At 51.3% G+C, this 12,760-nt stretch overlaps 1 pseudogene; it reads left to right on the top strand.

The window, feature by feature from the left end:
- The first annotated feature begins 7,100 nt into the window (after positions 1–7,100).
- On the top strand, positions 7,101–12,549 carry LOC120679340 (annotated as a pseudogene).
- Positions 12,550–12,760: the final 211 nt, after the last annotated feature.

Genomic DNA, 12,760 nt, shown 5'->3' with positions numbered 1-12,760 from the left:
AGTCGCCGGAGTTCAGCAGACTACTGCGTGAAGTTTTTGCTCCCGCCCTCGCGGTATGCGTTTTACCTGTTCACAGTGCTGTACTCTTCCCTGTGTGTCCAAAATTTATGATTGGCGTTGCTCGCAGGCCCGCGACCTGGAGTATGAATCCTTGTCCAGGAAACTCCAAGAGGCGACGTCGCGGGTGATCACCGTGCGCCGGTCCCTCGACGATGCGAATGCCCAAGCGCGGGCCGACACGGAGGAGGCAGAACAGCTTCCAGGCCAACTGCGGTCGGCCGCGGAGGCCCGCGACGCCGCAGTACGGGAACGTGACGCGACCAAGGATGATTGCGAAGCCGCGATCCGGGAGTGTGATGAAGCGGTCCTAGGCCTCAACACTGCCGCCAAGTCCATTGAAGACGCGAGGGGAAAAGAACAAGGGGGCTTGCTAGCGCCCGGGCGTCCGACCTCCGGGCCTAGCACTGGACAGTAACGCTGCAACATTTAGTGTATGCAACATTTGCAACATTACAAATCTGCAGTTGCAATATCGCACAAATAACATTGCAACATCATGAATTCGTAGTTGCAACGTCATGAATTCGTAGTTGCAACATCGCATAAATCACAATCGACATCGCATAAATCACAATTGCAACATCACAAAATCACATTTGAAAAATCACAAAAACATGTCGCAACATCTCAAAAATAGATTAAAAATCCCAAATTATGGCTGCAACACCACAAAATCATGACTGCAACATGGCTAAATCATGTTTGCAACACCACCTCGTTCGCCTTCGCTTGTCGATCTTGGTGCGGACGGTGGCAGGGAGGAGGAAAGCGGCCCCTGGCGGAGGCGGCGGGGCGGAGCTGGTGGTGGTGTAGCCTGGCGAAGAAGGCATCGAGGGTGGCGGGCGTGGGCATCACGGCGGCCTCCACGGACTACCTGGGCATCGAGCACAACGAGAAAAAGCCATCGAGCTCTAGATTGCCGATCGCGCCGTGCTCCCCGTCGAGAACTCACTGCGCGGGCCGAGGAGGAGCACGAGGTGTCGGATGGTGCGGGAGACGATGGCTTGGTTGGGTCGGCCCTGGGCAGGAACTGCTGGACGGCGAGGGGGCAGGAGAGGGTCGATTGGGAGGCGAGGGGGCGGCGACGGTGAGGAGCTCATTGACATTGGGGAGGAGCGGGTCGGACTCCATGGCTCGCTCCGTGAAGCGCTTGCAAACAATGAGGTCCCACGCTGGGGGAGCTTGCAGCCGGAAGAGCTCAGTGCGGACTCGACAATGGCGGCCTCCGTCCCCTCCACTGGTCCCACTGGGGAGAAAGGACGAATGGAGAGAGAGGAATGGGAAACGACATGAGCTTTTGCAGCTGTGATGGGAGAAGACATCGATGGGGAGAAGATAAGATATACTTATAGGAAGAGGCCACGTTGCGTCTGATTTTTTCAGCCCCGTCGGACATCAGTTGGTAAGCATTACCAAAAGAGCAACGGCGAACGTGTGCTGCAATATGTCAGGTAGGACAAAAGCAGCAGCACCCTAAAGTAAGACTTCGAAAGAACAGCCGAACTAGGAGGCAAAAGCTAATTGAAAGCATTGAAAGGCAGGAAGCACTCGATCTGATCATGGGACGTCTGACCCGACAAGCCTGATCCAACCATTTTGAAAAAAGATCTGATCTGACCTACCTTGACAGACTTGATTCGAATCAAATTTTTTAACCTAAAATCTGAAAATACCAGATCTAACCCAAAAATTATACATAACAATCGGGTTTTACCCACCCCGAACCGACCACGTGCCGGGCCATGCTCGGCCGAAGGAAAAACCCAAAAAACAAGCAAAGAGAAAAAAAATGAGAGAGAACCTAATTCGGAAAGGCAATGCAAATGAATGGGAAAGGAGAGGGAGGGGAAAATGAATCCACGAGCGGAGATTTATCCAGTGAGGAGCCCGAGGTGGTAAAACGGGAACCTTGCGGTGCTCCAGCTGAGCCACGCGTCGAGGGTGGGATGCACACGGCAGCCGAAGGAGCAGTGTGGCGTCGCCACGAAAACACTAGGAGATACCTACATGACGGTAAACAAGGAACTCGAGGCGGCGCATCAGTGCAACACAGAACAAAATTGGAAATTTGGCATTCTTGCCCCTATGTGGATCTCAAATGATAATTTTGCCATCATTTTTCAACTATGCAATTTTACCCCCCTTTTTAAAAATGAAGGCTTACTCCTACTTTTGACTATGTTAGTTGGATACCCACTAAAACAATAAAAACAAATTGAAGAAAAACTCAAAGCAATGGAAATCCGTGGTACCTTAACCCTATCCAAATGCTCTCTCCTCTCCCTTCCCCAAAATCACGTTCCCAATCCTCCCTAAGTTGAACCCTAGCGCACTGCAGCAGCAAGTAGCAGCGGTGGCATAGGAGAGCAGGGCCTCGCGCCCGGGGACGGTAGAGCGCAGGTCGACCTAGCGAGGTCACGCGATGACCCCGCACAGGCCGGCCCGGGACCGCGTGGTCAAGCCTTGGAGGACCTGTCACTACCAGATTCCGCCTGTTTGCTGAGTGCCTAAGACACTCGGCAAAGCCCTAAATGCACTCGGCAAATACTTTACCGAGTGCCACCCACGGCATACATCATATGGCAACCATAGACTCGCTAAAGATGCCTTTGCTGAGTGCTGAGTTGGCCCTCGGCAAAAAAAAGGGGGGTGTATAACCAAATAATGGTAACTGAGGTTTTGCCGAGTGCCAGGACCTGAAATAATCGGTCGCTAAGTGCTAAAGGGGGGGGGGGGGGGGGGATTCAGGTCTTACCAAAGTGACAAGAGTACAGAGCTATAATCCAAGCATAGCTTCTAGGAGCAGTAGGTACTGGACGGTGAGGACCAGGGTCAGGAAACCTGCAGATGGCCGATGCTGTCAATGGCAAATCAACATGCATACGCATGAATCCAGGATTAGTAGCCTAGCCAGATCTACTAAAATCCAAGCAAGGGGAGAGGACCGGGTGGAAAGTATGTAATACCTGGAGTGGTCAAGCTACGGCTCATGGTTCTGCTTGTCATGGCGTCAAAGGGCTGGAGACGGATTCCGGCGGCACTACGTGCTCACGTGGCGGTGGCGGGGCGGCGTGTGGAGGCATCGAGCTCACGCGGCGGTCATGGAGGGTGGTGGTGCCTAGCGCAGGTAGTGTGGATGGAGGCAGGGTGGATGGAGGCGGCGACATGGTGGTTGCAGGGCGTGGCAGCGGCGACGTGGTGGTTGCAGAGCGTGGCGGCGGCAACGCGCGGAGGTGGGGAGCTCACGCACCGGCCATGGCGGGTGGTGCTGCCAAGCGCAGGCGGAATGGATGGAGGTGGGGTGGACGGTGGCGGCGATGTGGTGGTGGCGGGGCGTGGTGGCGGCGGTGCATGGAGGCGGGGAGCTCACGTGTCGGCCATGGTGGGCGGCGGTGCCGGGCGGTGTGGACATAGGCGGCGCTGTGGCGCTATGGAGGCAATGCACGACGTGGAGCTTCCGTGGTGTGCATGTTTTTTGTGTGGGCGTGGGTGGCGTGAGCAGCGTTAAAGCAGGAGGAAGAAAGTTTGCCGAGTGCTGCGATCTAGCACTCGGCAAACAATAACTCCTCTTTGCCGAGTGCTTATCAAGTGACACTCGACAAAGTATGGTTTTGCCGAGTACCATGGTGCCGGCACTCTGCAAAGTGTTAATTTGCCGAGTATTTATTTTTGGCCGAGAGTATTTTGGGACACACTTGGCACACAACTTCTTTGCCTAGTGTCCAATAGAAAACACTCGGCAAAAGTTAGGGCACTCTGTAAATAGGCGGTTTCCGGTAGTGCACTTGAGACTCTGAGGCCAGCAACGTCGCCTCGGATGGCGTCCTTCCCGCCACCGCACGCGTTGCCTCCAGCCCCAATAGCACCCTACGCCGCGACGCATTTGCCTCTCTAGCAGCAGCACTACCAGTAGCCCGAGCCCTCTCCAGCGGGAGGGCGGCAACGCTGCTGGTGCTGCGGAATCTATTCATCATGCGTGCGAGTGCGAGCCATCCTGTCACAGAAGGAGGAGCACCAACGGCGCCGGAAGAGGAGGAGGAAGAAGTGCCGCCACTGTTCATCTTCCTCGCGGAGACGAGCGCGCTAGTGAGGGGTGGGAGGTGGGGGGAGGTCGGCCGGGGGGGGAGGAGGTGGGGGGAGCGGCCGCCGGCGAGGTCGCCGGCGGCCGGTGTGGTGGAGGGCGGCGGCGGACCTTTAGGGTTTCGGGCTGCCGGGGCTTCCAATGGCCAGCGACCGTAGAAGAGGGGGCCGGCGGCGGCGGAGGACCGGCGGCGGCGATGGTTCGGCCGGCGGAGGACAAGGCGGCGCGGGAGCGCCGCCGGCCGGGCAGGGCAGGAGCCCCGGTGGGCGGTGGCTGCGGCGGGGGTGTGAAGGCGGCAACGGCGAGCTTGATTAGGGTTGGTGGTGGTGGAGGGCGGCGGCGGAGGCGCCGGGGCGGCGCCGGAGCCGAGGAAGATGGGGGATGGCGGGGGAGCGACGACGGAGAGGCTTTTGCGATGGGTCATCTCCAAATCGCAAACTGCGACAAATAGTCGCCCCCGCTGGTGCGGCACCTCCCGAAGGCGATCACGCAGGAGATGATCTCCCGCCTCTGCTCCCACTACGGGGCCACCTCCGTGCGCCCCTGTGCCGGTGGAAAGTACATACCTCATCCCTGTCACTTGATTAAATGCGCTCTGTTTGGTATGTTCCACATGCTAAATTAGTTGCAGTAGATTGTGGTTCTAGCTAGTATAGCTGCTTAGTTTAGGTGACCCTGCAATGGACTATTGTATCATAGTTTCCGTGTCTGGTTGCCATATTTCTTCAGTAGAGTAGTTATTGGTCAAATTCAGTCGACAGGCTGCCTCCTATGTTTGTTTGGTTGCTAAACCATTGTGTTGGTCTGTTGCAGGCTGAGGAATTGTGCATTTGTAGATTTTAGAGATGAGGCAGCGGCCAATCATGCACATTCATTATTGAACAAGTATGTTTCATCAATATTGTGAGTTAATGCCAGACTCTGTTCATCTTCAACTGATATATGTGTTTTATTGTTCACTAAGGCCATTCCCACTAGGGGTTTCATAGGAGTTTCATGCACATTAATTAGCATGCCATGTAGAATTAGATGATGACATAGCATAGAATTTAAGAAGAAAGAGAAGAAACCTACACAAATACCAACACTATATGAGTCTTGAAATTAAATGCAACATGGACCCTAGGAAACCACAACATGAAAGTACGTATTGTTTCATAGTCTTCTTGCTTATGTGGCTACCTTAGAAATATCAACATGAAACCTTGCACTGGGATTAGCCTAAGGGATGGCTTTGCAGGTGAGTTAATGCCAAACATAAATAATGCGCATGTGCATGGGGTTGTCCCTCAGGTACCAAGTATTGGTTCCTAGAATCAAAAGAATCCTACTTCGGCTGCAGAACAAATTGCTCCGATCCACAGCTTGGTGTGGACTATTCATTTACCTTTTATTGTTTGTTGAACTTACATGTGGAATATGATTTGGACATGATATAATGTGATCTATTACTTTTGGTGGACGTATATATATGTTATGTTATGATGCTTTTGTTGGATATATATATATATATATATATATATATATATATATATATATATATGTGCAAGTGTTGTGCACTTCAACTTAAATACACATTGTGCAATGTTGGTGGCAAATTTTGAAAAATTTATCAAATTACGGCCATGCTTGAATGTTATAAATTTGGTTTGAATTTGCTTGAGAAAATTATTTGTAGACATGTCAAAATGTTGTCCACTTCTTCTAGTCAAAATACGGGTAAAACATCAAATTCATATAATAGTAGGGTAAATTAACAAAGGCAAATTGATATTTTCATAGCAAGTTTAACGCCGTTAACTGGCTTTCATGAAATAGGGGCAAATACTTTCTTCGTTTTCAAAAGGTAGGAATAAATTTGCATGGATGAAAAGTAGAGGCAAAATCTTCATTTCACTTCGAAACAGAGGCAAGGATGTCAAACCTCTAACAAAATAAGCCGGTATTGGATGGCGCACAGAAATTTTGCTATCCTGGCCACGATGGACACCCGCGGCGGGCGCCCACACGAATGAGAGGAGATAAGAAAAATAAATTTGCTGAGTGATGCAGACATTTAAATCATGTTCGACGTACTGTGTGTATGACTCGGCGTGCTCTGAAACTTCTTCGCCGACTCTTAAAAGCAAGTATTATGTATGGGTGGCCGAGAGCTGACTGAGGATCTACGTGGACTAAGAGAGAAAAGGGTGGGCGTTTGGTCAAGCGCACGCTCAAGCCAACTGAGAGCCTCTGCATGCACTTCCATTGATTGAACTAGTAGACCCGCCACCATCATTGCATATCTCCTAGTCTCTCCATGCATGGACTGAAATAGTGGACTCCACCACCATCATTACATTTCTCCCGGCCAACGGCGGGCGTGACAAACCATGTTCTAATACAGTACCTCTCAAACAAACCCTCTCCCTAGTAACGACTAGCTAGCTAGGATGCCCACTGCACTGTTGGCTCCATCCTGCATTCGAATAAGGCCTCCTCCAACAGCCCTGGCGACGTCGCAGGCCAAAAGGAGGAGAGAGAAGGCCAACATACTCCAACAGCCCTGGCGACGTCGCAGGCCAAAAGTAGTTACAACTGGTAGCTCGGGATGTGTGTTTGTGAGGAGAGCTACATTGGGGAGTGCTCTCGCCTAGCGAGACATGCATCGCTAGCGACTTCTATTTACAAATTAAAATAGTATTTAGCTGGCGACATCGACCTCCGTTGGAGGAGGCCTAAGCCTAACGTAGACAGTTCTGGAAAAAAAAGTGAAAAATATGGACTACGTGGCGAGGTGAAGCAGAGAGGTGTCGGCCGTCATGAAGCTACCCCTGCCTCCACATCGCGCCTCGCTACCCTTACCACTGAAAAAGCAGGGCTAGAAGCGATTGGAACCAGCGCCCGTGGACACCTGGCCTACAGCAGCTGCCCCGTCGCCATCGCCGCTGCCTGTTAGAGCAAGGCTAATCCATTTTGCCGACTGCCGGCTGCAATGCACACCGGGCCCGCGCGCTCGGCCAATAGCAGCGGCCACAGCGTCTCTCAGCCGGCTGAAGCGGGCGCGTCGCCAAACGCCTTCTCTCTCTTCCACGGGAGATTCAGTCGGCTCCCAACTGCCTATTATATTTGCTTTTACAGTACAGCGGCGTCGCCTCTGCCCGCGCTGCATATAGTAATAAGAAGAAGAAGAAGCAGTAGCAGCAAGCAGAAGCACAAGAAGAAGAGGATCGGAGGGCCGCACCAACAGACGGCCGCCGGAGCCGCGATAATGGAGCAGGGCGGCGCCGGTTCACGGCGGCGCGCGCGAGGGATTGCCCTGCTGGTTCTCGCCGTCGTGTCGCTGAGGGCGCTCCACGCCGAGGCCGCGGCGATCACGCAGTCGGATTTCCCCGAGGGATTCGTCTTCGGCGCCGGGACGTCGGCCTATCAGGTACGCAGGCTGGGAGGCCTTCCTCTTCTTCTGTTGCAATGACCACTAGCGACTTTATTTGGTGAAAACTCGTTCTCAGTGGAAACCTTTTTACTTTTTGAGAAGGCAACGTATCTAGTGCAAATCAAAGACCTCGTGTAAATCCGTGCAAACCTACTAAACAAAGTTTCAAAAAATTCTGAAAAAAATCAAGCAGCATAGAACCTACCAAAGTCTTAAGAAACACAAACTGACAAACGGAATGACCACAATGCCACGTTACGGAATGACTTTCATCCAGTACTGCCTGCTGAGCCGAGCACCCCTCTTGTTGTAATCGTCCATACACCCACCTCATCATGAACTTCCAAGTATTCCAACCAAATGGTCTTGGTCAGAAATTCTCGCACATGAATTTCAAGGACAAATAAATTAAACCTGATTTTGCCGTCACATATGAAATTGGCAGATGATGAAAAAAGTACATAAGAAATCAATGTACGCTCAGAATATTTTTTAAACTTCCAAACATGCTTTGCCAGCCAGCGGGATATTTTCAGTTACTACCATTAGAGTTCGTTACTGACTCTTATTTTATTTTTTCATTACTTGATATTCTTTTAATGATCGTAATGATTTTTACTACCATTGGAATTCAATAAGATGAAAATTTGGGACGACCTAACTAAAATTCATTCCGGGATTCACTTGTGTTGGCCAGTCAAAAATTCATGTTTTGATAAATTTGGCTAAAGTTTGGCCTAAATTTGACCAGAGACAACGGGAGGAAACGAATGAATCCTGCTTTGATAGATGCACTTCTATACCAAAGGGAGGTGTCTGTGAGCCTGCTGGCTGGGCTTTGGGCTGGAACAAAAATTTAAATTGGGCCAAATTTTTTGGCCAGTTCAATGTTGTTTTGGGCCCATCCTAGACGGGAAAATTTTGCCGAATTTCTGCCCACTCTGTACGAATCCCAGAACCTTGGTCTTAACCAAACTGTTACGCTGTTCTTGATGTTTCCTTTTGACAGAGTGTTTTTCAAAATTTCGATGCTGAATATGGTTTTGAATACGGATTCTTGGGTTGTATCACTGGGGCTGCTTCATTTGTTTTTTTCGGGGTTGATCCTATTCCTCGGTTCTTGGCCAGGCCCCTAGCGTTGTATATATAAAACTCTATTCTTTCTTTCTTAATTGAAAGACAGAACTCTTGCCATCCCGTTCAAAAAAAAAAATGGTTTTGAATAGCATTTGTAGCAGTATAGCGGGGAGGTGGCCAAATTCGCTGTGCCATGTATGGCAACATATACTACGCACAGATAGAACTTATAGCTAGCTATTTAGAACCAGATGTTTTTTATTATTTTCCATCATAATACTTATAGATGTCCATATAGCCCGAGGCCCGGAAGCCCACCCATGAGCCCGGTTTTTTGGCCCGGCCCAAGCCCGGCCCGGCCCGGCCTGTGCCGTGCCCCGGCCCGAGAGCATGGGCCGTGCTTGGGCCGCCTTCCCAGCACGCCGGGAGGCACGGCCCGGCACCCGCAGTCCCGTAGGTGCAGCACGCCGCCGCCGCCTATCCTCGCCTCCAGCCCTCCCCCTCTCAGGTCTCACGCACTCAGGTCTCGGTTCTCCCTCTCGGCCTCTCCCCTTCCGGATCCTTCCCAGAATCCCAGTCGGTGGCTCGGTGCCGGCGGCGAGCGGCATCTGCAGGGGTGGGCGCGGGCGGCGTCGGCAGTAGCATGCGTGGTGAGCGGGGCCGGCGGGCGCGACGGCGTCACCGAGTGAGGCCGGCAGGCGCGACTGCGTCGTCGAGCGAGGCCGGCGGGGCCGGCGGACGCGACGGCGTCGGCGGGTGGATGCGGCGGCGTCGGCGAGCGTGGCCGTGGCCAGTATCGCGGCGTCGATGGGTGCGGGGGCGGCCGAGGGGCGCGGCAGCTCGGGCTGGCCGGCGGGCGGTGACCTCCATTGAGGGTGCGGGCGTCGGACGGCACGAGCACGTGGTTCCACCGTGTCTTTTGGGCCGGGCCGGCACGAAACAGGACTGTGGGTCCGTGCCTGGTCCGCCGGTGCAGCCTGTGGGCTAGCCCGGCCCGGCACGGTGAGACATAGGGCCGGGCCAGGCACAGCCCGGTGAAAGGTGGGCCAGGGCGGGCCCGAGCGCGGGCCGGCCCCGGCGCGGGCCGGCCCGGGCGGCCCGAATGGACATCTATAATAATACTACTTGTCATGGTTTTGTTCGATCAATTCTGTGCAGGTGGAAGGCGCATGGGATGAGGACGGAAAGAAACCGAGCATCTGGGACACATTTGCGCATCGTGGTGAGTGGGGACGCCTCAGGACTTTGCTTATGATGTTTTAACAGTCTGAGGCCAAGTACCAGACTACCAGTATATTCTCACAGGCGCCTTTTGTTCTTGGAGGCTATGCTTTTGTCTTTTGACCATGCGACTGGAGACGTAGCTGCTGATCAGTATCACAAGTACAAGGCATGTTTCTCAACTCTAGTACAAGTAGAACAATCTGTGACAAATCGGAATTAGTTTGCTGATCATCAGTAACAATTTATTTCAGCAGATTTCCACATTTAATTTCAGGAGGATGTGAAGCTAATGCATGAGATGGGCTTGGATGCGTACAGATTTTCTATTGCCTGGACAAGGCTTATTCCTGGTACATAGAATTCTACAAGGTATTTCAGGAATCAGGACCAGTACCACATGGCCTTACATGGATTTGTTTCATTGTTTGTGTGTTGTAGACGGTCGAGGAGCTGTGAACCCAAAGGGGGTGGAGTACTACAATAATCTAATTGATGAACTCATGACCTACGGTATGTAATATATTCCTTTTGTAGACTACGCACATTGTAGATTGACCTTGTTCGTTGTATTAGTACTGTTAATCCTGTTATTTCATAGAGCTAAGCTGCAGTTTTGGGGTTGCTGATTACAGGGATACAGCCTCACGCAACAATATACCATTTTGACCTTCCCCAGGCTCTTCAAGATGAATACAATGGCCTGCTCAATCCTAGATTCATGTACCACTCAATTCGGAACCACAACACATCATTATGTAGACAACTTGCATAGTGAGGTGAGGTGAACCGAGATGCTTGTTACTTACAAGACTCAACTCTGATGTTGATGCAGTGAAGATTTCATGGCGTATGCGGATCTGTGCTTCAGGAGCTTCGGTGATAGAGTGAAGCACTGGACCACCCTTAATGAGCCGAACATCGAGCCGGTTGGTGGGTATGACTTGGGCAGTCTACCGCCGAGGCGGTGCTCCCCACCATTCGGTGAATCCTGCGCTGGCGGCAACTCTACAACAGAGCCATACATTGTTGCACACCATCTTTTGCTCGCGCACGCCTCCGCTGCTTCCCTCTACAGAGACAAGTACCAGGTGGCATGGTCCCTGTGCGCTTTTAGTTTTCATTATGAAATATACCTGTTCACATGATGAAAAGAATTGTTTTTCAAGACATACATGATGGATAGTTTTGGTTGCGTATGTCATAGGCTGAGCAAGGAGGACAGATCGGGGTCACTTTACTAGCCTTTTGGTTTGAGCCCGCGACGCGTAAACTGGAGGATGTAGAAGCTGCTGCAAGGATGTTTGACTTCAGTGTCGGATGGTTTATTCTGCTCAAGTTACACAAATGTTTAACAAATAAATTCACATTAAATTTCATGACTCATGAACTGGTTTATGGGCTAGGTTCATGCATCCTTTGGTGTACGGACACTACCTGCCGGTGATGAAGAGGAACGCTGGGACCAGGCTTCCATTGTTGACGGCTGAGGAGTCTGCCAGAGTGCGAGGGTCATTTGATTTTGTAGGGATCAACCACTATGGTGCAATTTATGTTGTGGTGGATTTGAGCAAGTTGAAACAGAGCCCAAGAGATTATGCCAGTGACGCCGCTGTCAAATATATTACCCGTAAGAGCAAGCTGTTTATTTTAATGTCTAATGAAAAAAATACACATTCATGAAATTTAGGAATTGAATCAAAGCTTGTCAACTAAATTTCATGAATATCAGTTCTAAACATATTTCTTGCATTTGAGAAATTTTAAACTTTCTGTTCCAAATATTGTGCAGTGCCATTTCAGAGCTCAAGGAACAAGGTATGCTATAGTAGTGATGTATACTTTTTCCAGATCAGCAGAAATAAACAATAGCTGAAAGTTCTTCGTCATGGTCGGTTTCAAATAGCATGGCCTCGGGATGACAAATCACCCGGCGCCATGGGCTCTGAGGAAACTGTTCGAGCACCTGAAACACAAGTACAGAAATCCTCCAGTACTGATTTATGAGAACGGTGAGCTACTGAACTGGATGTCCAGATTGAGTGGTCATTCTGATCATTTTTCAGTAATGGTTTTGCACAGTTCCGATGTGCTTGTGTACAATGACTAGCTGCTTGCTATCTTTCAGGAGCCGGTCACGAGCCGGATCCGTCTGGCGGGTTCTTGTACGACGACAGGTTCAGATCGCATTTCTTGCAGGACTACATCGAAGCAACACTTCTCTCTATCTGGTCGTAGAAAGTTGACACAATAGTGACCGATGTTGAGTCCCTATAATCTATATGCTAGGTGCTTAGCATCTTTGTGTTCTCTCTCTGATGACAGAAACGGCTCAAGCGTGCACGGCTACTTCGTGTGGTCGTTCTTGGACGTCTTCGAGGTCCTATTTGCCTACAGGTTCCGGTTCGGCCTGTACGGGGTGGACTTCAGCGATGCGGACAGGACGCAGTACGTCCGGCACTCGGCGCGCTGGTACGCCGGCTTTCTCCGTGTCGGCGAGCTTCGGCCGGCGGACAGCTCTGGAGCCTACTCCGAGTGATCATTGGTCAGGCGTGATTGCGGGCTGCAGTATGTCTCACGTGTGTATGCCGTCAGATATACTCCATGCGAATGTACAAGCACTTGTGAATGTAACAACATAAACAAGGAATTAGAAGAGAGGAAAGCTGCATTCATTTTTGGAATGTAGAGGAAAGCTCCTTTTGTTGTGATGCCGCAGACCGCAGGCAATCCGGTGAAAATCGGTGCAGTTTTCAAGATCCTGGAAGAACTCATCATCCATACGTTAGAGTTGATCTCGGACTGGGCTGTTGCCCAATGGCAAAGCCCAGCTCGGACTTCTCCCCGCGCTCTGATCGGGGGGCGTCCAACCTCTTTATGACTGGTGGGTTCTATTGCACAGTGCC

The sequence above is a fragment of the Panicum virgatum genome, chromosome 6N, assembly GCF_016808335.1.
Source record: "Panicum virgatum strain AP13 chromosome 6N, P.virgatum_v5, whole genome shotgun sequence".
Lineage (NCBI taxonomy): Eukaryota > Viridiplantae > Streptophyta > Magnoliopsida > Poales > Poaceae > Panicum > Panicum virgatum.
The sequence above is the reverse complement of the archived record's forward strand: the minus strand, read 5'-3'. Positions and strand labels throughout refer to the sequence as shown.